Source organism: Ptychodera flava, chromosome 22 (genome assembly GCF_041260155.1).
Source record: "Ptychodera flava strain L36383 chromosome 22, AS_Pfla_20210202, whole genome shotgun sequence".
In the NCBI taxonomy this organism is placed as follows: Eukaryota; Metazoa; Hemichordata; class Enteropneusta; family Ptychoderidae; genus Ptychodera; species Ptychodera flava.
Genome location: NC_091949.1, coordinates 716,950 through 738,908, shown reverse-complemented (window position 1 = coordinate 738,908; position 21,959 = coordinate 716,950). Strand labels below are relative to the sequence as shown.

General features: G+C 37.8%; 1 long non-coding RNA gene across 1 annotated transcript; it reads right to left on the bottom strand.

Moving 5' to 3' along the window:
- Positions 1 to 259: 259 nt before the first annotated feature.
- On the bottom strand, positions 260 to 17,635 carry LOC139122428 (uncharacterized). The gene is made up of 3 exons (XR_011549459.1): positions 17,357 to 17,635; positions 3,961 to 4,035; positions 260 to 3,677 (listed from the first exon to the last, which is right to left on the bottom strand). It is a non-coding gene; the product is annotated as an uncharacterized lncRNA (long non-coding RNA).
- Positions 17,636 to 21,959: the final 4,324 nt, after the last annotated feature.

The following is a 21,959-nucleotide window of genomic DNA, read 5'->3' as shown; positions in this document are numbered from 1 at the left end:
GACCTTTGACCTCAAATATACATATTTGTCCATAACTCAGTAACCACAAGTGCTACACCCTTCATGTATGGTATGATGGGAGACCTTATGATGTTTTATACTGTACCTCATTAATTATGTGCATATCTAATTTTGAGCGAGTCAATAGAGCTAGAGGTCTTATATTTGGTATATAGGGATAACTTAGCAATACAATTTTTTTGACAAAATGTCACATGACCTCGATGACCTTTGACCTCAAATATACATGTTTGTCCATAACTCAGTAACCACAAGTGGTACACCCTTCATATATGGTATGATGGGAGACCTTATGATGCTTCATACTGTACCTCATTAATTATGCATATATCTAATTCTGAGCAAACCCATAGAGCTGGATGTCTGTCATACATATGCACATAGATTTGTTCTGTGATACGATCCAATAAGGCCGCCATGTGGCCATTTTATTACGATTTTTTCATGTCCTGAACTACAGCTCAGACATATATCAAGCGAATTTATTCAAAAGTATTTATCACAGACCTAATGAAGAGGACTCTATCCTCTCTGAGGACCTGTAATCAAAGTACTACCCATTAACAAGTGGGGACTGTGTCATCAACGATGACTTGTTTTCAATGGTTTCAATGGGATACTTTTTTTCTACATTTCTCAAATCTATAAAGGGAATTCATTATCACCATCATTTTAGATTCACCAAGAATGATCCTGGTGCTGTGTATGTTAGAAAGATTGTTACTGATGATGAAATCCCTGTGAATCTCGTCAAACAAAATGTAACATGGCCTCCATCACCACAGATGAAACCCTCTTTGTTGCCACCTGGTGGTGTAAGTTTAGCCAGATGGAGGGAGCTAAATAAGGATATCATTCCTTTTGTCAGACAGCCATATACCGGTAGACATGTATTTTGTCCTGAAGAGTAAAATAATGTAAATTTGCATTGTATACTCTTGCAGTTGTATTTTCATGTAACTAGCTACATAATGATGTAAATATTCTGTATACAGCAAATATTTCTCAAAAAGTGATGTTAATAATGTGATGATGCAATAAATGTACACATGTATATAGCAATCCTAGTGTTTTTACACGATGAGAATTCTGACACTGCAGGTTACTATGGCAACTGTTATGTTTGTGATGTCATCATGTGTGTCATTTTCTAAATGAACAGGACATTCTACGTTGTGAAGTACAAGAAGGTGTCATTGCCTGTGGTGTTCAAAACAATCTATTTTTAATTTAAATGGCATTATTTTGTATGCTTCCCACCCCTGTAATGTAATGGAATGACTGACCCTGCTCATGAGAAAATATGTTATGGATTTAGTCCAAACCTGTAACCAAAAAGAATCTTTCATGTTATTGAAAAAGAGATACAAAATTTTAACTTTTCAAATCTTTTCATTGAAAGTGGAAAACCATCGAAAATGTGTTTTCTGGTCTGTAAGGTCAAAGGTTATATGTCATAATCAGTGGGGCTGTAAATGCCATTACTGAGCGTGGGTTCACAATATGGAGCACATGTATGAGAAGAGCAGCACAAGAACTATCAAAAAAGGACAAAAACTAAAAATCATCAGATCCCTGCAATTAGACAACTTGGCGTTTTGAAATAATTTTGCATCAGAATGTAATGCAACAGACACAACAGAAATAATGGAGAAAGTATACAGCTAACGAATATTAAATTGAATCAATGTAGGAAGGAAAAATATGACTCAACAGCTAATCTTGTTTCCGATCAACCTCAACTTGAATTGTCATACGATTTTGTCCGCACGGCTTGATTAGGTCAACGTGACAGTGGGTCTATACATTCTGTGATCAAGGCAATACCAGGAATTGTTTCAATTCTTATTAAGACTCTGGTAAAACATTTCACCAGGTGTCGTGAAATTATCAGAGCCTTTTCTGTTTTCTTTTAGGTTAGAGTCCGGCATAATATTTTTTCCAGAAATATAGATTTGTTCACATTGTCGTAAACATTCTGTGATCTTCACAGTAAATGCTTGATAAACTGAAGAAGGAAGATGAATAAAACTAATCTGCTCAAGATCTGTAATGACAATGTAGTTTATCTAAACCTATCATATTCTGCTGAGTTATACATGATTATTGTAGAAGGATAAAATACAGGAAAACTGCTTTCTGTTTACCTATGGGATAATGATTTCAAATGTGCATTACCTGAACGAATCATTCTCGTAAGCCAGAGCAATAATTTCCACTCCACTAACCTATGCAAAAATCAATAGATCCGCGATTCTCTGCATAATCAATAATAATTTCAGGACACCTGGTAATTAAGCAGCTGGTGAAATGTTTTACCAGAGTCTTAATAAGAATTAAAACAATTCATGGTATTGCCTTGACATGTGGTCACTACACAGCCAGTGAAATATTAGACTTAAATGGGTCCTCACAGGAACTGAAACGGTCCTGGTGTTGTCTCTACATCTGGTCACTACACAGCCAGTGAAATATTGGACTTACTTGAGTCCTCACAGAAAGTGAAACGGTCCTGGTGTTGTCTCTACATCTGGTCACTACACACAGCCAGTGAAATATTGGACTTAATTGAGTCCTCACAGAAAGTGAAATGGTCCTGGTGTTGTCTCTACATCTGGTCACTACAAAGCTTGTGAAATATTAGACTTAAAGCCCCAATGTGGTGAATAAACCGAATGTAAAAATATCCCCCATTTTCCAAGAGTTTGCTTTGAATAAGGCTGATTTAAGACTGAAAAAGTGTAACATCTAAAATCGTCTAAAGTAGCATGTAAATATAAATTGCTTTAACATCAGTTTAGATTTCCCACCATTTTCAAAAACTAATCATGTGACAACACATATACAACTAGAAAATGTTGGCCATCATGTGTTGTGCCTTCAAGTTTGATAGCATGGATTGTTTGTCATGTGTATGTAATGCTTGTTTCTTTTATGGTCAAGATATGTATGTACAGAAAATACTGCATTTTTGTTCTTTTTATGAGTGCGGCACCCGTTTATTATTTAACCTGTTACAAAGTGTAGGCATGGTCCAAATCAGCGAGCAGTGATACCTCTATCCATGTCCTTCAGTTAGCACAGTTACACAAACCAACTGTGGTTTGAAAATAAAATCATGAAAATAATGCATAAAGTTCACAGCTATTGGGGCTTTAATAGGAAGTGAAACGGTCCTGGTGTTGTCTCTACATCTGGTCACTAAACAGGTGGTGAAATGTTGTAACAGGTCCTGGTGTTGTCTCTACATGTGGTCACCACACAGGTGGTGAAATATACTAGTGTACTAATAGGCACAGAAACAGGTCCTGGTCTCTACATCAGGGCACCACATACCGGTAGATAGTGAAATATGTAGTCCTCACAGGAGCTGAACAGGTCCAAGTGTTGCCTCTACATCTGGGCACTATACATAGATAGTGAAATATGTAGTACTGGGTCCTCACAGGAGTTGAACAGGTCCAAGTGTTGCCTCATGGCTGATGATTTAATGGTGGTTTTATCACTTGAATTGTTTCTGACTGCTTGCATGAGTTACAAAATGTACCCTAAGTAGCTTGATTCATCTCTGTTTGACTTGAGTGCCAGATCGCCCTTCTTTCTTGTGTGTTTTTCAAATCTTCTCCATGGTAACAGATATCAAGTTCTTCCTTACCCTGGATGTGATGTAACAGAACAGACAGAGACCAAAAATCATAAATCTTTTAGTTCCTGTCAATCAATCTTCTTCAGATGCTTATTTAAAAGTGGATAACCTACATATTGGCTTGAATATTCTCAGTACAGTGTATACTCAATGTACATTCAGCACATTGAAAGATATTTGACTCATTCAAGTCTTGATATCCTAGCCAAAAAATATTCTATTTAATTCAAAATGACGGTTAAAGGATGTGCTCTGACCTATAAATGAACTAAAACAACCATTGTAAACCTCACCCGTTGATGCTTGTTCAAAAAGTCAAGTCTCTATGAATAGGCAGTTATTGTCTTGGTTCATTCTGATCAATGTAGCTGTAAAGAAACAGAGATATGTGTGTAAAACTGTAAGTGAACACAAAACTAAAGTAACATTTTCTATTGCCCATTATGAAGATAAACCATGAATATGTACAGAGCATCACTACTTTTACTTAAAGGAACAGTATCATGTAACCTCTGATTTTTTTCATTAATATATATCATTTCAAAAGTCAACTCTACTTTATATTTCTATACTTCTGAGAGCATGTTGAGATACAGTTCAGTTTTCAGCATGTCAATTCAGCCTGTACATGTGTAAACTGCTTTGTTTAATTATTGCCAAGTGGATTCTGGTCTGGACAAAAATTCAAATATAAAAAATAACATTGCATTGTAATGCACAGAGACAGTGTTTTGACAAGCTAAACATACGATTATGTGACTGGACACTTTTCAAAGTCTCTTACGATATAGACAGTGCTGGGGCACTCTCTCTGAAGTAATTTATTTTAGCCAGTAGGCACTAGGCCTTTATTTTCTTATCACATGACATGTTCTGGCAAATTGCCGTATGGAATTAATGCGCATTTATATGGAAACAGGCAGGGCCATGCCACATAAGAACAAGATGTGTAAATTCAGCATTGGACAATGGGCAAGAAACAACAGGCAATAAGATGTCAAGCAACATTCAACTGCCGGTGTTATTGTTAGACTCAGAGTCAATTTGACAATGGAAATTAGGCTACACTGCAAAAAGGTTGAGCAACACACTCTTCAGTTAAAACATGCTAATACATTCTTAGCGGCTTCTATAACACTTGTAAAAAGTTCTACTTTAGACTTACTAGGATAGATAGAAAATTATGTTCAGAAAAGAATAGACTGAGCAATTGGCACTCTGGTACATTGTGACCCCTGACCCAACACTATGACTAAAGACACAATGTTTGATATCTCTGCTCAAACAAACTCTCATTGGAACAAATCATATTGTAGCAACAATTTAAGGGACTGGTCAGTTTTCTTCGGCCTGGGGGGGGGGGGGGCGGTGGATTATTTGCCGACGTCAAAAAGTGGCTGACCCCCCCTATTCCAAATTTTGAAAACAGGGTGACCCCCCCTATTCCAAATTTCAAAAACAGGGTGACCCCCCCCCCCCCGGCGCCGACATAGGTAAAACAAAAGGTGGACATATATATATATATATATATATATATATATATATATATATATATATATATATATATATATATTATATATATATATATATAATATATATATATATATAGTATATATATAATAATAATAATAATAATAATAATAATAATATTTGGTTCTTATATAGCGCACATATCCACAAGTAGATGTGATCAAGGCGCTTTACAATTATTATTACCCCTGGTCACTGGACCTATTATGATACCACTCAACTCCCTGGGGAGCAGACAACAGCTCACATGTGCAGCCAATAAGCGCAGCAGAGCTAAACGCACACATAACAACCTCTGTCCTACCAGGTACCCATCACTCCTGGGTGGGGAGAAGCAATGAGGAATAAAGTGCCTTGCCCAAGGACACAACACCACAGCCATGCTGGGGCTCGAACTCACCATCCTTTGATCGTGAGTCCACTGCTCTAGCCACTGGCCCATGATGCCTCCTACCATATATATATATTATATATATATATATATATATATATATATATTATATATATATATATATATATATATATATATATATATATATATATATATATATATATATATATATATATATATATATATATATATATATATATATATTTTACATTTTACATATATTTATATTTTAAATAGTCATTCTATGTTTTAATGAAATTGTTGACATGTCAGTTGTAAGATAGGAATTTCAAAGTGTCAATCTTAAAGTTTGAATACAGTACATTTAGAATGAGCTGTATTTGAATGAGCTGTGAATGTATTTCACACTTTCTATGCTTAACCAGATGTCCTGAACAGTTGTACAGAAATGGATGTCAATCATTAAAATCAAAGAGGAAAAAGCAGTGAATCAAAAACTTTGATGGGTGTTAAGACTTGCCAACCATCCAATTAAATCTCCTGAGGAGCCATAGAGAGCTTTTTAGCCAAATCTGATGTGTACAGTGTCTGAGAGTACCTTCTCTTGTAACATTGAAACCATAAAAGCACAGCTAATAATGACAAAAACTGCCTTTTTAACTGTTATTTTGTTCATAAAAAAGCATCTTTCTACAGAAAACCTGTGACACAAAGGAAAATAATTGCATCAATGAGAAGGAAAGATATCTTGTCTTTTTTTCTATCTCTAAAATAAGTCACTGTATCAAATATATATTGTGAAATATTTGTGCATGTTGCTTTCTCATACTGAATTCTCATAGAGAGAACAGAAAAGTATCAGGAATTTGTCATCCTTTTCATATGAAATGCAGATTTCATAATGGTACACTTTCACTTAGCAAACATCAAGATATCTCTGATTTATTAAAGTATGGCGCCCGAAGGGCGCGCCGAAAAATATGAAACATCCTGATATCTCTGATATATATGCCTTGTATATTAAAGTCATGCACCTGAAGGGCATGCTGTAAAATGTCTGATATATTAAAGTAATGAGCTTGAAGAGCACGCTGAAAAATATTGAACATACAGATATCTCTGATGTATGTATGCTTGATATGTTAAAGTTGGGCGTGCTGAAAATATGACTGATTATTATTCAAGTTACGCGCCCTAAGGGCGCGACCGAAAAATACAACTGAATGATGAAATTTGTGGCTGACACTAGCATTTTAGGCAATGATGAGCCTGTTTCTAAATTCAAAAACACACTGACCCCCCCTATTGGGCATTTCAAAAACATGGTGACCCCCCTATCACCAAAGTCAAAAACAGGGTGACTCCCCGTGAATCCACCGCCCCCCCCCCCCCCCCCCCCCCCAGGCTGAAGAAACTGACCAGTCCCTTATTGAGGGTAAACCTGTAATATTAATCAGACCACCCTCAGGGTTTACCAAGAACTGATCTAGATTGCCATATTCATAAAGGTATAGCCTGCTTGTCACTTGTAAACACAAATAATCAGCTGAAACCCTCATGTGTTTTCACTGATAAAACATAGGGCCAATGTCCCTGAAGCTACTATAGACATGGATACAAAATTAAGTATTTCCTGACTGTATGAAATTATCTCACTTAGGTCATCCTAGGGACTTGTAAACCAAATATTAGCTGTCTGACCAGCGGTTTTGAAAGAACAAGCGACTCAACAGTTGACAGAGCTCTGCTGTGTTATGTAGAGAATAACCTTTTGTGACACATGTACTGATGAAGAAGGTGGATATCTTTGATTAACATTGTAAGTGAGTTCTGTTGAATAAGTTGAGACTGTACATACTCAGAGAAAGCACACTGAAGAGACAAATGTTTGAAACTTAAGAAGTTCAAGGTCATCAAAAGCATTATAAGGAATCATGTAACTTTCATTGCACTGTTTACACAGATTGCATAATTGCTATAAATAGCACATGCAAGGAATCTTACAGCCCAGCTTTACCATAAAAACCCTATCACTTTGACCACTCTGTTAACTGACCACTCTATTTTTTTCCTCAAAAAGTAATTTTATTTTATCCTTACCAAGTCAACCATAAATGGAAATTAGAACTTTCTCTATCTCTATCTCTATTGACTATTTTGAGCAATTTCTTTTAAATAACATACAGGGCACAATAAATGACGGTTCAGAAGATGTCAAAGTTGGGATTCAGGAAAGTTGCCTTTACACGTTTTAATCCTCCAAGATGGTAAGCATTTCACTGTGAACTGTCAAAAAAAGTTGAACTTTCTGATAATTCTAAACTAAAATTATTTTGGCTTTGATGATTTCCTAATTAATTCAATTATTTAAAATCATATTAATTATTTTTTCTGGGTGAATTGATAGGGTTTACACAGTAAAAGAATAACATACAATGTAAGTCAAATTTTGACCAAAAATGACAAAAAAATTCCTTAAAAATATACATTTGCATATTTCATCACAATTTGAACAAATCTAAGTTGGGTTATCCCTAGGGACCTGTATACCAAATAACAAAGCTGTCTGACCAGCGGTTATGAAGCAGAAGATTTTTTACCAAAAACACCTTTTTTGGCATTAATTTGCCTATTTTCAACAATATCAAAAAATTAAAAAAAACAGTTTCTCAAAATCATATTTTTCATCTACCCAACAAATATCAAATCAGTAAGTACAGTGGTTCTCAAAATATTTGAGTGGACGGACGCCTCACAAACGGACATACATACATACATACATACATACATACAGACTGACGCCGGACGCCGGACGGATACCCATCCCAATAGCTTCTATAGACTATAGTCTATAGTAGCTAAAAATAATCACTTATATCACGGTCCATATACTCTTATATGTTCATGCTCTTCACCTGCAAATTTGTGTTTCAGTTGGTGACCATGACCGAACAATCAATAAATAATATCAATGATGCAGTGTAGAGTACATGTCCTGATGAATATAGCATTGTGTTGAAATGAAGAAAGGAAATGTACTTGAGAGTTTTTGCAGTAGAAAAGATGTGCACATAATTTTACTGACAGGATACGGGAAAGTCTATGATTTAAGATAATTGCATTTTACTGTCACAATATCTGTGTAATATACCAGTATAATTAAATCAAGCTAATCATATTTATTTGTTGAAGAATTCTGTTTTACAGTTGTGGGCAGCATTTTATTTCTTTGAGTTGAATGTGGTAATGTTTTTACTGCCTTTCTAGTCACAGTGGATGTGGGGTTGGAGGTGGTGCTACTGAGCACTGAATGCAATGAAACTGTCGACCATTCTCTTACCAAAGCAAGAATACGATCAGGGGTCACCATGCAAAAGTTGGTACTAGAGAAACAAATTACCTAAGATTTCCTGATTTTTGAAATACAAAATGGCCACTGTCCCTGTGTTAATTTTATGGGGAAAAGTTAAATTTTCAATTTTTGAAAAACTAAAATTGTGAAAACTTTTCTGTTATCAAGAGCTTCAAAATGAAGCCCCAAAAGTGGTAGATCAGAAGAGAATAGCTGAAATTTGAAAGCTGAAATTTCTCTCGTGTTAGAATTTGAATATAACCACAGAGTTCAATCAGCAGTCTGTCTGCTTTTTTGAGGCTGGAAAAAACTAAAAAGTGGCATTTTCTGGAGCGTTTGCCCGCATGTTGCATGTTTCGTGTTCACTTACACAATGAATGCAGCCATAGCTTCGCGCCCTTTTAAAGGGAGGCTCCGCCTTTAAAGTCCCAATAGCTGCAAATGTGTAACAAACCGATCTCAAAATATTCTCAGTTTTCCAGTATTTTTCTTTGAATAAGATGCAATAAAGACTGAAGAAATGTATAACGTAGTCATAGTGTCAAAAGTGGCTGTAAATTCAAATATTTTAACATCATTTTAGATGTCTTGCCATTTTCAAAAACTAATCATGTGAAAGAGAAAATAAAGATTACAACAACAGAATTTTGGCCATCATGTATTTAGCATGCAAATTAATGGCATCATGCATACTTGTTACACTAACCAACTTTGGTTTGAAAATAAAATCATTAAAACAAGCCATTGTCAATGACATAGTCCCCAAAATATAAATTCTGTCACTGTAATACATTGAAAGTGCATAAATCCAATAGTCCCATTTTCATGACTGTCCATCCTTGTACTTCTGTTGGCATGTTGTCTGAAATGAACATTTTTGTGACAGGAATGTGTAAAATCAACTTGTACTTTGATGGGTTTTGAACCTGGATCTGCTGTAACATGGAAGTCCACCATCATAACCGCTTGGCCAAGTTCACATGCACAAAAAGTTTTGTTTGAAAAATGAGATATATGTGTAAAACTACAGAATGTAGAGAATGCAACTCCTGTTGTGGAGTTTTTAACCCTTTGAGTAAATTTTTCCTGCCAAAATTTTATTAATTTTCATGAATCTTTGTGTATTTTTTTGATAATTTTTGAGCAAGAGGACATCACATTTCATTCAGAGGGTGAATTAACAAAACTACTGGATTAATACCAATGGAAATACCAGTATGAAAAGGGTCATGAAAATAGTCAATTGCAAATGCAGTTGGCAAGTCCACAACTGGTTAGGAAGAGTGTTGATTTCAGCTCCATGATCATGTGAATTATAAGACTCACCACCAATCATGACCTTGACCTTTCATATCTAACGTGCAATCACTAGACAGTTATTTTACTGCTTGTCTAGCTGCCTTTATAAAACCTTTCTTCAGACAATCTTGACAAACGCTGATGACACAGCTTTTATGATTAGTATGTCTCGCTATCATCAAAAAACAATTTTTTCACCTCCTAATAAAATTTCTTAATTCCCTTCTTTAACCAACGGCAGATAGGCGAAATCCAAACCACTAACAATGTCAACAAGTCATCGTTGATGACACAGTCCCCACTTGTTAATGGGTATTTTGATTACAGGTCCTCAGAGAGGATAGAGTCCTCTTCATTAGGTCTGTGATAAAAAATACTTTTGAATGAATTCGCTTGATACATGTCTGAGTTATGGTTCAGGACATGAAAAAAATCGTAACAAAATGGTCGCACAGTGGCCATATTGGATCGCATCACAAAACAAATTGATGTGCATAGCTATGACATTGGTCGATGTCCTTGTACCAACTTTGAATAAAATTGGTCGAAACATGCGGATATGCCTGAGAAATGGCTCTGTACATGAAAAAATCGTAATAAAATGGCCGCCTGGCGGCCATATTGGATCGTATCACAAAACAGATTGACGTGCATATGTATGACATAGGTCAATGTCCTTGTACCAACTTTGAATAAAATCAGTTGAGATATGCCTGAGTTATGGCTCTGTACATGAAAAAATCGTAATAAAATGGCCGCACAACGGCCATTTTGGATCGTATCACAAAACAAATTGCCGTGCACAGCTATGACATTTGTCAATAAGCTTGTACCAACTTTGAATAAAATCGGTTGAAACGTGCCTGAGTAATGGCTCTGTACATGAAAAAATCGTAATAAAATGGCCGCCTGGCGGCCATATTGGATCGTATCACAAAACAAATTGACGTGCATATCTATGACATTGGTCAATGTCCTTGTACCAACTCTGAATAAAATCGGTCGAAACATGCCTGAGTAATGGCTCTGTACATGAAAAAATCGTAATAAAATGGCCGCCTGGCGGCCATATTGGATCGTATCACAAAACAAATTGACGTGCATATCTATGACATTGGTCAATGTCCTTGTACCAACTCTGAATAAAATCGGTCGAAACATGCCTGAGTTATGGCTCTGTACATGGAAAAATCGTAATAAAATGGCCGCCTGGCGGCCATATTGGATCGTATCACAAAACAAATTGACGTGCATATCTATGACATTGGTCAATGTCCTTGTACCAACTTTGAATAAAATCGGTTGGAACATGCCTGAGTTATGGCTCTGTACATGAAAAAATCGTAATAAAATGGCCGCCTGGCGGCCATATTGGATCGTATCACAAAACAAATTGACGTGCATCTGTATGACATATGAAGTAATCCTTGTACCAAGTTTGAATGAAATCGCTCCAGGCATCTCAGAGATATCTGCGTGAACGGACGGACGGACGGACGGACGCACGCACGGACGCACGCACGCACGCACGCACGCACGCACGCACGGACATGACCAAACCTATAAGTCCCCCCGGACGGTGTCCGTGGCGACTAAAAAGCGACGCATAATCCTAAACGACCAGCATGACAGATCCATACAAATGAAGATGTGGGGGAACAATGCCAGCACATTCAGATTTAAGGAGCAGGACACCATTCTTGCGACAGGGCTGGAGGTGAATGTTTTGCACAGCCAGACCTCAGTCAACGCACTAACATCTTCAACCTTTGTGGTATTATACCATTACATTTCAAGTGCACCAAAAACATATCTTTAGAGCAATTCCATAAATACCAACCTCCTGTAATTTAATCTCCTACAAAAACAAGGTCACTATAGGTACAACATTAATTTGCCAAGATTGTTAAAGCGCCACGCCCATATTTAATTGGAGGAAATAAATAACAAAGCAAGATATGGTGAGACTTAATGAGATTTACAAGTACGCCGTATGCGTAAGCATGGTTATATCCGTAAAAACGTCGCTGAATATAGCCGTTTTCAATATTATTGTGAGTTCTTACCTGAAGAATATGTATTTTTATCGCATAAACTGTAATATTTTGGAGTTTATATGGATCTTACTGCGTGCTTTGGAAGACATTTGGATCATAACGCAGGTACGTGTGCGATCGCTATTGTAAACAATGGCGAGCGAACAGCATGGAATCACGTCTTTGTGAAATGTAATTTACCAGCCCAGATAACATCGAAAATCGAATTATATTTTAATCAAACCGATTTTTACGTGTTCTTAGTCGAATATTTTGTGTTTTGAGTGTAATGATTTTGTCTGGGTTATTTTTCCTTGCTTTGGGTTTTTTTTAATTGAACGGCGTGTGTTGTGTGGTTCGATGCTTCGATGACCCGTGAAGTTGACCGTGCCCATGGTTACTGTATTGTTTACGTGTACACTGGCGCCAAATTTGAGCAAACTACGCTGTCTTCTGCAAGTTTATTGCGGTGTTGCAGTCACAAAGATGTCCGGTGAAAAATCTCTCAAGTTTCACAACAGCATTTTGCAAAATAGATATCGAATTTGCAGTCAGAATTTGCAGAGAAGAAGTTTCTGTGCGCGGATTTCGGACAATTGTTGGGTGAATGTTTTGAGATAGACATTTCAACAGATGACCCTGGCGAACGTTCACCCAACCCATTTCTGTAACAACTGTAAGCGGATTACAACATCAATTATAAAGGCAAAGGAAACAGGTAAACAATACAATCATGGGGTACAATCGACTACATGGAAAAAACATCCGAGAGTTGGCAAATGTAGTGTGAGTGAGACTCTTTTGTAAAAGTGGGCGAAAACTTAAGGCAGCAAAAAACCGGGGAAGACCTCTGATAACAAAAACCAAAACATAGGGCCAATGTCCCTGAAGCTACTATAGATGGTACAGGGGACATACATAGCATAATACCTGATAAAGTGAAAGCAGAGGTCCTTTGGCAATACAGTGTATTCTTATGGCAGGAGAACTGTTTCAGTATGGGTTATTCTTACAGAACCCTCCCCCTATACCGGTAAACACAGACATTCATCAATAGCCAGCGTAGAAAACTGCCATCTATGCCTATAAAAACGGCAAAAATTGCCCAAAAAATACAAAATTGCAAATTTCATCATTGTTTTGATTCATCATAAATAAGGTAACTCCTACAAACCTATGTACCAAATATCAAAGCTATCAGATAAGCAGTTTTTGAGAGAGTGATTTTTTGATTTAAAATGGCAAAAATTACACACAATTACAATTACAAAATCGCAGATTTCATCAAAATTTTGATACATCAACTTCAGTTCATCACTACAAACCTGTATACCAAATATCAAAGCTGTCAGACAAGCGCTTTTGATGAAATAACTTTTTGACCAAAAATGACAAAAAAATTCTTTAAAAATACAAATTTGCATATTTCACTATGTGAACAAATCTAACGAATCTACGTTGGGTTATCCCTAGGGACCTGTATACCAAATAACAAAGCTGTCTGACAGCGGTTATGAAGAAGATTTTTTTCAAAAAACACCTTTTTGGCACAAATTTGCATATTTTCTACAACTATCAAAAAATTATAAAAAATAGTCCCTCATGATCATATTTTTAATCTACACAACAAATACCAAATCAGTAAGTACTGTGGTTCTCAAGATATTTGAGTGGACAGATGCCTCACATATATATACATACATACATACATACATACATACAGACTGACGCCGGACCGATACCCATCCCAATAGCTTTTTTAGACTACCGGTATAGTCTATAGTAGCTAAAAAACTGATGAAGACCAATGAACACAAACAATCAGAAGTCCTTATCCTTGCTGTACAGCAGAAAGCTGGCAAGAAGCTAAAGTGGAAGCATTAACCCTTTCACCCCCAGTTCCCTGTGTACAGGTCCAACTTTACCATAGAAAACAATGGATTTGGGACAAACCATGGTGGTGAAAGGGTTAAACTTGTCAAGGTCATGCTTTTCCTCTGCAAATCAAGACTTTGAATGTTCAATATGCCGAGATGTTGTTGACGAGCCAGTTCAACGTCAGTGTAGCGGGCCCCATGTTTTTCGTTGTGCTTGTTTATGCAAGTGGTTCAAAGAATCAACTACATGTCCTGTCTGTCGTCTGCGTATTATGCCCGATAATGTTGTCAGTGTCCCAGTAGTGTTGTCAAATATGTTGCTGTCTCTAAATATTGTGTGTGACTTTGCAAATGTTGGTTGTTCAGAAGTTGTGCCACTGCAACACCTTAGCTCTCACACAAATAAATGTGCCTTCAAAAGTATCGCCAAGGAACATGATTATGCCTCACCATGCCCCTTCGATGGTAATCCCAGTCCTCAACAAATACAAATAACTGAAGAGATTGGTAAACCTGAAGTAACCCCCATTCAAGCCGCTGAAACACTACTGCAGACTTCAGCCAATATTCACACTTTGCCTATGTTTGAACAACTTGCCACAACTATAGTCAAGAAGAAGCTGGAGGTCGAGTCAAGTGGTGTAATAAAATTCAAAACAGGTGGTCAAGTGAGTATACTTTTTTCTTGTCTTGAAAAATAAATTCACCCATGAGTATTTACTGTTGGATTTGACTTGGGGGACAATGATGGTTTTTGCTGGTTTATCACGGTACCGCTATATTAGTGTAATATAACTCACCCAAAAGGACTTAAATGGATGTGCAGAAAATGAAACTTTTGATATTTTTTTTCTATTTGCAGCCAATTATGCTGTCTAAATTCGAAAGCCAAGGAAAGAAAGTTCTGAGTGTTCAAAGGAGACTCTCGTCTCAAGATCAAAATGCTTAGCTGAAGTGAGGCACCATGTAAGCGGTAGTGGGAAGTCAGCACACTTTCAAGCGGAAAATGAAATTCAAAGGAAGAAGAAGGAGGAAAAGGAATCGATAAGGGAAGTTTATATCCTCCCCAGGCTGTTGTATGGGCAAGAAGCAGTTAAACTTACAAGATGTGATGTCAACAAAGTCCAGCAAAAACTCTCCTAAAGCTAACTCTTTCTTTTCCTGACACCACTGTCAATTAAGCTATATACATACTTTCAGAGTTTCTAGTCTCCATCCAATTGAATCTGAATTTGATAACAGGAAACGGGGACTGCTGGGAAGAATTCTACAAAATAATACTTCTACTGAATATAATATTGGAATCAGATGACTTGCAGTTAAAAGCCTTAAAAGCAATAGCTAGTTCATCAGAATAAAACAGTGCTACTGAAATACAATTTAAGTAACATTTATCACTATTCTGTGAACCACCACGTATTCATCACTGGAATAATGAGTTCAAGAACAAGGTCACTACAACAAAGCTTCAACCAAAAGGTCTACAATAAAATACATGCACACAACAGAATCAACAATGGTCTTCATTTAATTTGGTGGTGTTACTAACAACACAAAAGATGTCAAATGCACAATCATCAAGAACAGACTAATAATGGCACATATAGACATAGCCAATATTTTGCCAAACCCAAGTCATTTTATTAAAGCCCTACTAGCTGTAACTTTTGAAATTTGATGACCTGATAATGGCTTTCTATTTCCTGTGGTTTTCTTTAAATTCTACCAATTTAAAGGATGTAGTCATTTACTACTGAAAAATTGGACAAGTAAATTTTATGTTCCGTTATTTCGATTTCCCGCCATTTTTCGAAACTGGTAATATTACAAAGAAAACAAAGCATATAGTGTCCCAGTGGAAAACATTTAGCACAATGCATTTCTGTGAAGATTCCAATTCATATATGCACCATGCACATACAGTGTTTTCGCTAACTTGTATGGGGGCGCCATTTTACGTTTCAGCACACATTTATTATTTATCTTGTTCAAAATTGTACATGCAGTCCCAGTGGGCAGTTTATTATACTTGTATAAACACTCCTCAATGAGTACATTCCCACAAACTTGTATTAGTTTAGAAGTAAAATTACAAAATTAATGCTAAAAGATACAGCTGGTGGGCCTTTAAGAAGATTATTGAATATTGAAAGCATTAAATTTGCATAATTTATACCTGGCTGACCCTTGCCCTGTTGCACAGCTTGCCATTGATTGCAGTGCCATTCCAGAAATGAACAAACTACAACTACCAACAAATTGAACTTTTATACAGACAATATATTCTACACAGGCTAAGTGAATAAATAAGTTGACTAATTAGCATAAATCATATAGTAGCTGCAGTTTGACCTCTGCATACAGCCGTTACAGGGTCATCATGCAGACATTGCTAAGCACTCAATTGGTTGAACATTCTGTGATGTCAGGCTACATGATTTATGTTAATAAGTAAATGGCATCAGACTCTAGCTGAGATTCCCGGATGTCCCTATGAAGACGGGTGAAGCATTAGAGAAAGTGTATTTTCCGACTTTGCACATATTAAGAGCAATAGTTTCACCAGGCAACAATTAAGAAGGGCTGATACAGCGATTTAAATGGAAGGAGCGATTAAAATAGTTTTCTGCTACAGCTTTCAGTTTCTACGTGAAAAGGAACTATCTTCATGTACTATAAGGGTCTATCTTAACTCTCTCTCTCTCTCTCTCTCTCTCTCTCTCTCTCTCTCTCTCCATGTAAATATATATATATATATATATATATATATATGTGTGTGTGTGTGTGTGTGTGTGTGTGTGTGTGTGTGTGTGTGTGCACACAAGCACCTTTTGCTTCAGTTCAATGAAGATTTCCTGAGCAGCTGAGCTGACACACAATGGCTGGACCACAGTCACTGTGACTGGTCCAGTGACCAACAGAACTGAACTGGTGGCAAGGACAGCTTAGTATACGTTAGAAACTTATTAACCGTACATACTGTTGAATGTAAGTTTTGTTGGCATACTCCAAGCTAGGCTATTAAAAGGCCATATAACGCCGGCAACACACAGCCCAGGCCACGCAGAGCTAACTCCAAGCGGGAGATCCAGTTTCACTGCCTTGCCGATCATGATTTGACAAAAAACATTCAAACGACTTCTTGACCACAGGCACCGCCGAAGTTGACGGCGCTTTTAGTGTAGTATACACTACAATGTAAAAGCGTTGTCAACTACGGCGGTGCCTGTGCTGAAAACTTACTCATCTCAACCATGACTGTAGCTTCCGAACTGCGAAGTTTTCGAAGTGTACGTACACAGGAACAGACGGCAGCCTGTAGTCCTCTGAGTTTTAGGTGATAAAAAAGTACATGAACTTCGATAGGTCGGCATACATTTGTGAATTCTTTGAAGAGTCCATCAACGCCTTTGTAAGTATTTGAACGGAGTTGCTTTCTTCTTTGTAACACAGTGTGAGACACGATAATGCATAATGATTGGGTTGGCACCTCTTTTCCTAGAAACAAGTGACCACACTCCAAACAGTGGCGGCGCTCTCACTTCCGTTGCACTTCTGCTTTTCGCTCAGTTGTCGCGAAGACCCAGTACCTTAGGCTGGACATTTTACCTACTACTAGACTGGCCCCAGTCGCTTGGCTTGTTTCGCCAAAGCAGTTACTGTCCGGCCAAGCAAGGCGTTCACTCAACGATCTAACCACCAGCCACAGTCACCTGTGGTCTATTCCGCTCTGAGTCTATGCACCCCATAGACGTGTGTACATATGCCCGAGGCATATGTACACACGTCTGTGAGGCGCATTGAATCAGAGCGGAAAAGACCCCGGGAAAAGACCACAGGTGAGTGTGCACCGGCCTACCACCTAGCCTTTCAGTCTGCTGAGGTTCATTCCTTCAATTTATTCTGTTTTGATATTTATATGGCCACACACTTGGAGCAAGTCTAGCGCAGACAACAGGGTCTTGCGAGCAATATTCGTCTAGAAGTTATGAATATGATCAATAAATGTCTTGTATTAAACTTTTATTTCATTATACAAGCCTAACTTGTGTCCAGTGTGTGCCTGTGTATAGTATTTCAAAGAAAACAGTCTATATCTGTTAATTGCCCTCCCTAATCCCCTTCATTAATTTGTTCTGCCGATCACCGACGCGGGGGGCTTACCGTCCTGACCAAATACCTCGTTGGCAGCTCATAATTCTTCTCAGGCATATGTACACACGTCTATGGGGTGCATAGACGTAGAGAGGAATAGACCACAGGGGACTGTGCATCAAGTTACTGCGAAATGCTGCTGCAGTGTAACTATATTGACCATATTTCTGAGGGTTTCTGCTACAACTGCGTGAATTTGGCATACATACTGATCATAATTTAGGATTCGAGCGGGACCAGCAGCTCATAAGGTAGTGGGTCCGTGTAGATGCGATTGAAATACGTGTAGATCTATTGCAAAATTTCTTTTAGACCCTTTATCGTGTACAGATTAACACGTAAATTACATATAACTTGCAGTACGCAGATTTACATGTATATGAGAGCGTAAAATACAGTAGTTTACACAAAAACAGAAATTCAAGAACCAATATAAAATCCCTGATATCCCTGTTCATATTTAAGCTTACATGATATTCATATGGTCATAGGGGAAACGCACACTGTCGCTCACTGGAGGAAAATATCACAGGCGCTCCTTAGCTGGGTAGTCTGCTAAGTAGATCGATTTTCAGATCGATCTGTTGATCCCGTAGTCGATATGCCCGCCACTGCATTTTAAATACTCACTTCAGTGAGTATTTAGGTTGCAGTGGCGGGCATATCGACTACGGGACCAACAGATCGAACCGAAAATCGATCTACTTAGCAGACTACCCAGCTAAGGAGCGCCTGTGGAAAATATATCGACATGTAGGCAGGAAGCGTTGGACTTCATGAAGGAACGGTGTAGGGCTCCCGCCCTCTATTGTTTAAAGACAAAAGTTGTTTCGTTTTTAGCTCACTGTCAGGGAAAAAGATGATAAAAACAAAAGTCACGGATACCTTTCACCTATTGTGGGCTAGTTTCATGGGCATGGGCCAATGCTGCATTTACACGCCCTTGCTGTGAATGCAGTGGAGTATAGATCGCGGTCAGGAAAGGGGACCTCGCCACGGGGTACGGGAACTCCAGACCCAAGCGGGATCGATACGCCACAACACCGGACTGCTGGCGTATTCACATTAAGTCTACCTCCTGAACACAGGGTAAAGGAGGCAGTCCCCTGTTGAAAGGAGGGGGGTTCTTTGTGCACGGGTTTATTTTATTTTATTGATTTTGACAATGTTCATGATCATTTTTTTTTACACTCCTACCATGATTGATAATGCTTTGTACCCCTGTGGTTTCTTTTGTCTTTTACGCCTCGACGACATCGCCATAGAGAATTTAGAAAGAAGGGAGCCTTCAGTTATTATGACTGGTTTGCCGGAAGAAATTGGCGGTGGTCTATCATGTAAAATGTGACCCTCCCCCTGATGCCCCATTCTGAAATATGATCCTCCCTATGATACCCCTTTCAAAAATGTGGCCTCCCCTTCCAAACTAAAAGTTTCAAATTTGTGTAGGCCTATAACATAGATAGAAGGTTATACACACTTGATAGTAACTATGGTGTCCAATCCATGTCGAAATTCAGTAGGTAACCATGGAGGTACAGTCACGTGAGGAATCTTTTGACGAAACTTCATACACAAAGTGTTTAAAGTTTTAGAGTGTCGTTGCTGTTTCCAGGCCTTCTAAGTGTAATTCTATACACTCTATACATTCAAAAGATTCACTCTCATGTCAAATTACCCCCCCCTCTCTCTCTCTCTCTCTCTCTCTCTCTCTCTCTCTCTCTCTCTCTCTCTCTCAAAACACTTTTATATGCTACAGAATCTTGTTTTTGTAAAATATGTTATACACAAATACTATTTCAAAGCTTTGTTTGGGCGTATATATGGAACACGTACAGTTATTTGACCTCGCAGTCTATGCAGTACCTGTTAAGCAGGATTATACGCAATGAGTCAGTTGAAAAAGCAGGTCAAATTGCCCATCACAAAGGATATTGAAGCATGACTAATCTTATATCATCTTTGCAAATAAGTTTACCAACTAGTAACAAGTACAATGAAATTGAACTGACAATAAGGGAACGTAATTATTTACGGCCTTAGGGGTCGCAGGAATTTAATCGGAAACCCTGAAATTCCGCGTAACCCCCCTGCCAATCATAATGAATTTGAGTAACCCCCTCTCTAACACAAAAATTTTGACTACCCCCTAGAAAAGATAAATATCAATACATGTGTTTGTAAAATTTACAAAAATACAGCAATAGTAAGACTTTTCCTAATCTACGCTGCTATTTGATTATCATCGGTTATCTCATGACGGTTGAAAAAGGTGAAACTAGCGAAATGAAATTCAAATTGACAACAAAATATAGTATAACCAGTATCCAACCATATAGTATATTGTTTAATTTGGATGGCTATCATGACAGGGTTTTTCACTAGGATATCTGACAGGGCAGAATTTGAACGTTCAGGTGGAGAACACGCCAGAGGCTGAGGGGGGAAGTGTCAGAGGGGTGTCCCATCTCTTACACGGACAATTTTGAGAAATTGATGTGTGCAGGATGATGCAGTCTGGTGCAATCTGAGAGGCTTCAGTTTGTTTTTACTAAGTAAAAGTGTTAGAACGCCCAAAAGGGGAAGAGCACTTGAGGGGGTGTCCCACTCTCGAATCGAAAATTTTAAGAAATTGATGTGTGAAATGGTGCGATCTGAGAGATGTTTCAATTTATTTTGTACCAAAAAATTGACTAGCCCCCTTCCTTCTCTCCAAATTTTAAGCAGCCTCCTTGTAATTTCAATTTTTAAGTGACTCCCCTTAGATTCCTCCGATCTCCCCAGGCGGTAAATAATCACGCCTCTCTGACGTTTTACTAAAAAAAAACACAGCACAACAAATTACCCAAGGCTACATTCATCACGATATTCCTCACTCACTCGTTGGTTCTCGACATGGCAGTCCGCGTACAGAATTGGTTTCTGACGAAGCGTACTACTCACTTACACTGATCATACTCGTCCTGTGTCGAATCTGTTTATATTTGGTGATTATTGATTGCTTGCAGAATGGTGTTGAAAAGGTGAGCGGTTTGCATATGCCAACATGAATATGAAACAGGTTGTTACACAGTAATAGTTCACATCACTAAAATTATCAGAGATGTTTATGTACAAGTAACGCGCACGTCAAACAGCAATTAAATGTAACGCGTATAGGAACTAACCTGTGATCTTTTCGGTTCAGGTTTCGATGATTTGCTACAATTTTCTTTCTAAACATGCGAGATTCGTGTAATATTCACTTAGATTAGTTTCTTTACGTGACATCAAATTGGTTGATTTTCTTCAGTAGAATTATACACGAAGATTAACTACATTTTTGTTTAAACGACTGTTAAGAAGTGCAGTGAAATGATAAAAAATATTACAATGACTTACGACTCTGCCAAATTGTACGCGACATCTGTTTATCACGGTGACAAAGACGCTATACGCGTCCTGATCGAACGTAATTAGGTATCACTATTTATCAACATTAAGTTACCTTTCGCTTCTATGAGAATCAAATCGGTCCAGTCTTGTCAGAGAAACGGATCTGGACAGACTCACGCATGCACGCACGGACAGACGGAGCACAATCTAATTAAAGTCCCCGTTCCGGACTTCGTCTGGCGGGGACAATAAATAATTTGCAACATGATATATTACGCTTAACGTCTATTTTCTCTGGAATATTTTGACATCTGAA